This window comes from Mus caroli, chromosome 9, assembly GCF_900094665.2.
Source record: "Mus caroli chromosome 9, CAROLI_EIJ_v1.1, whole genome shotgun sequence".
Classification (NCBI taxonomy): domain Eukaryota; kingdom Metazoa; phylum Chordata; class Mammalia; order Rodentia; family Muridae; genus Mus; species Mus caroli.
The window spans coordinates 17380616-17385755 of NC_034578.1; the positions used below are offsets into that span (position 1 = coordinate 17380616).

Below are 5140 nucleotides of genomic sequence, written 5' to 3' on the forward strand. Positions count from 1 at the left end.
TGGTGGCGCACGCCTTTAATCCCAGCACTTGGGAGGCAGAGGCAGGCGGATTTCTGAGTTCAAGGACCGCCTGGTCTACAGAATGAGTTCCAGGAAAGCAAAGAAAAAACAAAAAAGAAAAATCTAGGGACAGACCCCCCCCCCCCCCTGGACAAAAAAAAAAAAAAAAAAAAAAAAAGAAAGCAAAAAAGAAAACACTATGGTGCAGGGCTGGTGAGGCAGTTCCCTGGGCAAAGGTGCTCGCTACCAGGCCTGAGGACCCGAGTCCAATCCCCAGGATCCACGGAGAAGCTGATGTGGACAAGGATTTGGAGGACACAGCTTGTGACAGTGCTTGTCACAGCTGTACCCTGCAGCTCACAAGGTAGTGTGGCTGTGCCCTGACAGTGGTGCGCTCTTAAAGGACTTGTTCTTTTTGTATGGTATACATAGGTTTACATGTTCACTTGTGCATGTGGAGGGCAGAAGTGGATGCCCATCTGGTTGTCTTTATCTCTTCTTCAGTCTGTTTCACTAATCCCAGAGCTAGCTTGTTCTGCTAGGTTGGCTAACCAATGAGACCCAAGGGATCCTCTGTGTCTCCTTCCCCAGCCTGGGGTTACAGTTGTACACTACCATGCTCTGCTTTTTACCTGGGTGCAGATAATCAGCCTGAGTTCAACCTTGGGATCTCACATAAAGACAAAAATAGAAATGTCTCTGACCTTCATACAGCGTGTGGCTACACAAACACACACACACACACACACACACACACACACACACACACACACGGAGAAAGAGACAGAGACAGACAAGACAGAAAGACAGACACTGAGAAAGCCTGAAAGAAAAAATAATTTACTAACATCTGTCTGCAGGGGCTGGGGAGGCGCCTCAGAAGTAACTCCAGTTCTGGAAGATTCAACACTCTCTTCTGACTTTCTGGGGACCCTGGCACATATGTGATGCACAGACACAACGTGTTGCAGACATACACGCAGTCAAAACACTAAACACATTAAAAAAAGGAATTAAAAATCCATCTGAAAACCCCCAGGCAATCCGTATTAACCATGTCTACCACTTGGTGGCGCTGTTAGAACAGGTGTGTCATTTAGAGCGTCTTCCTGATCAGAAGCACCTTAGGTCTCCTACAAATGGGTTCATTTATAACTTTTTCCTCAATTTCAGACTTTGGGTGAGGTAGGTCTCTAAAACCTACTAGCCAAGTTAAGAAGAAAAAAAGCCAGACACCAATTCTATTATTTGTTGATGGCAGCAATAAATCCCTATAGATGGACACCAGATATGAAGAGGTAGGGGAAGTTCTGTTTATTCTTGCCTGGAATTTGCCTGTTTTGTGTGTGTGGTACGGGGGTCTGACCCAGGGCCTCCTATGCTAAGGACTCATTTTTTTTTTTTTTTTTCCGAGACAGGGTTTCTCTGTATAGCCCTGGCTGTCCTGGAACTCACTTTGTAGACCAGGCTGGCCGCGAACTCAGAAATCCTCCTGCCTCTGCCTCCCGAGTGCTGGGATTAAGGCATGCGCCACGGCTGCCCAGCGCTAAGCACTCTTAACACAGGGGCAATCTATTAAACCCTCAGTTGCCTAGTGACAAGGTCTTATTTGTAATCTAGCGACATCAAAGTGGAGGCAGAATCTTCGAGTTCAAAGCCAGTGTGTGTAAAATAGCAAAACTGTATCTCAAAAATACAAAAATGAGGAACGGTGAGATGGCTCAGCAGCCTGACAGCGTGAGTATGAGCCCTGGACCAGTGTTGACAACCGCACGTGCCAGTCTTTCAACACAGTGTCTATCAAGGTACGGAGGCTGACTTCGAATCTTGGCGCACGCGCAAGCCCAGGAACGCACACGAACTGGAGTCGTCATAAGGGCCCCACCCCTGCTCCATTGCGTCACGTGATAACGGTCGCTCGGAAAAAACCGCCTTTGGAAAAAAACAAACGAAATGGATGGGCTCTCGTCAGGTGATTCGGGTCTACCAATAGTGAAAACGAGTCAAGAATCAACAAGGCCTGTCACGTGACGGAAGCGAAGCCAGCCACTGTCACGTGACCGACCAAACCCGTGAGAGAACTGGCCCGACGTTGACGTCACGCCAACAGACCCAGTCGCTAAGTCAACGTCACGTGATATCCCCCCGCCCCTTTCGTCTCACCCGCCTACTGGGGGTTGGGCCTAGGTGGATCGCCCACGAGATGCGGGGGCGGGCCGCTGCCAGTCACGTGGCCCTGCACCTCCCAGGCGCGCGCCCGCCCGCCTGCTCGCTCGCCCCCGGTCCCCGGCTCCTCCTCCTCCTCTTCTCGCCATTGCAGTTGGGACTGAAGCAGCCCCGGCAAAAACCGCGTGGCTTTTTTTTTTTTTTTTTGAGGGGGGTTGTGAAGACTCCGGAAGGCTCGTGGCAGGAGGGCGGCGGCGCCTGAAGCCGAAGGACTGGAACGCCGGCAAGGTAAGTGGCAATGTGGCGTCTCCCGCCTCCGCCCCTCCCCCCGCCCGTTCTCCCACTTGTCAGCGATGGCTGGGCCAAGAGGACGCTAGTGACAGGGCTGTTGCGATCCCGCCGACCCTCCCCTTCGCTCGGCTCTTCCATCTCTCAGCGTCTTTCTCTTTCCTCCTCCGGCCTCGCTCCCGCGCTTGGCCGTTACTCTCCCCCATTGTGCCGAGGAAACAAAATGGCGGAGGCAGTGCCCCCGTGCGCGCGCATCCATTCTCCCCCCTTCGTGGCCCCCTCGGCCCAGGCCTGGACGCTGCTCCCGGGGGGTGCGCACGCACTGTGGTACCCTCCCCTCTCCACCGGCCGCTTACTTTCCCCCAGCCGGAGCTTTTGTCTGTTGCTTTGGCCCCGCGCACGCGCGCACGTGTTGGAGCACACACCCCCTCATATCTAGAGCATCCCAGCCGGCGTAGAAGGGAAAATTTCCTTCCTTTACTCGCTTTACCTCTTTGTTCAGGTACATCCCTGGCTTCTAGGAGGATGCCAGGTTCATCCCAGTTCCCATGGCGGGAAGCATGTCTTCTTTGTCCTGAACACGGTCCTGAACAGGGTCCCTGGAAACCCTTTCCCTAGACGATCGTTGAGAGAAGCATTTGTGGATTCACCGAGTTCTCAAAGCCCGGATCTGTAGGTTTCCTCCAAATCAACACCCAAACTTAAGATCCTTTGAGTTTCCCGACTTTCTTTAGACCGGGTGGTTTTCATTCATGGTGATTCACAGCTTGTTGAGGCTATGCCTCTTAACCCCCAAAACGGTGATGTGGTGTAATGGTTTGGGGGCCCTGTGAGCTGTAGATTGCCATGATTGAAGTCCTTTGAATGTGTGTGCTTAAAATTTTATTTCGTTAAGTAGTTGAGTGGTGGGGATTCACCTTAGGTTATTCCACAATTGGAATAAGCTACTTGGGATGTATAACGGTGTGTTTGATCCCCCCCTCCCCCGTTAAGGGTCAAAATTGGAAAAGAGTAAGCCATCTCTTAGTGAAATTGCTGGTAAGTTGGTGTTTAGGACACGTGCTGTATCAGCAGAGAGGCCTCAGTTTCTGTGGCACCCCTTGCTGTTGGGGTTCAAGTGTTCTCAATGTATCTTTCAGGTGTAAAATTCTGTTCTGTTTAAAATGCCCAGCATGGTGATGATCTCGTGTCCACAGGAAAAGGAGACGTTTAGGACTTCTCTCGTGGTTCTCCCTCAGGTTTCTGTGGGTGGGATTCTCTGCTGGTTGATTATAGAGTTCTACCACTGTTCTACGAGTGGTAGCTACTGCAGTCACTCAGCCTGCGAAATGAAGTGTGAGGAACAGCAGCAAAGGAGACAGGCCACTGCAGGTACCACTGCTCTTATCCAGTAGAGCTGAGAGGTCTTTGACCCTTAGCTGACATGTTGTGGTAGCTCCTGGTTGCTGAGGTATGTGAATGGGATCTGCAGGCCCTAGGTTTTTTTTGTTGTTGTTTTTCGAGACAGGTTTGTATAGCCCTGGCTGTCCTGGAACTCATTTGTAGACCAGGCTGTCCTGGAACTCAGAAATCCACCTGCCTCTGCCTCCTGAGTGCTGGGATTAAAGGCGTGCGTGTGCCACCGCGCCCGGCAGACCCTAGATAATTTGGCTGTCTGGAAGTCTGCAGTCCAGATTGGAGGCTGGTGATCAGTGCCAGGCTGGCCTTGGCAAAGCCTGGTGCTGTAGCAGTCGCTCTCTGCTGATTTGGACCAGCCTGGGATTCCCCTCCTACTGGAGCTGTGAAAAGGGCGTGATTGTTTTTAGTCTTTCTGATGTAGTTCCTTTGGCTTTTTCTAATGTGTTTTCTAGGCTCATGTTACTGTGAGTAATCTGTGTGCTGTTCTTTATTTCCCCTCAACTTCTGGTCTTTGACTAACTGGCTAAAGGTTTGCTCCTGGCGCCCCCCTGCCCCCCACCCCCTATTTTTTTGGAAGTACTGTCTGACTATGTAGGCCTTGAACTTAGACTCCTTCTGCCACAACCTTCTTAGGGCTGGGATTATGTTTGTATGTCACTACACCAAGTCTTTCTCCCCCAACCCACAGCCTTTTGCTCTATGGGCAAGGCGTCCTAGTATGGTCAGGACTTGGAAACAGGAGGAAGGTATAGATGTGAGTTAGAAGAGTTTTTTTTTTTTTTTTTTAAGATTTATTTATTTATTATATGTAAGTACACTGTAGCTGTCTTCAGACACTACTATCTGAAGAGGATGTCATGACGATCTCATTACGGATGGTTGTGAGCCACCATATGGTTCCTGGGACTTGAACTCAGGACCTTTGGAAGAGCAGTCAGTGCTCTTACCTGCTGAGCCATCTCTCCAGCCCTAGAAGAGTCTTTTATTGCACAGGATCTCAGTGTGTAGCCTGAGTGGCCTCTTAACTTTTGGAGTCTCTGCTTCCTGAGTGCTGGGATCAAAGGTGCGAGTCACCACATCTTGCTAGTTCTTTCTTCTCTTTGCTCTCCTCCTCCCCAGATAGAGTCTCATTTTGAAGTCCTTACTGGCCCCAATGCACTTTAATCTGAGTCAGGGATTGCAGGCTATGCTGGTATGCCTTTTCCTGTTTTTCTTTTTCTTTTTTCTCTCTCTTTTTTTTAAGCTCATCCTTTTATTGGTCTAGGGGAGTGATTCTTTTTTTTTTTTT

General features: G+C 50.3%; 1 protein-coding gene across 9 annotated transcripts in view; it reads left to right on the forward strand.

Moving 5' to 3' along the window:
• The first annotated feature begins 2224 nt into the window (after positions 1-2224).
• The window catches only part of Ilf3 (interleukin enhancer binding factor 3), a 37558-nt gene continuing 34642 nt past the window's right edge, over positions 2225-5140 (forward strand). For 4 of the 9 annotated variants that reach the window (XM_021171357.1, XM_021171359.1, XM_021171363.2 and 1 more), the window contains exon 1: positions 2225-2454. The gene's annotated coding sequence lies outside the window, so the exon portion shown is untranslated. Of the gene's footprint in view, positions 2455-2956; positions 3127-5140 lie in introns of all 9 variants that reach the window. The other 5 variants (XM_021171360.2, XM_029481636.1, XM_029481637.1 and 2 more) reach the window with 3 other exon arrangements.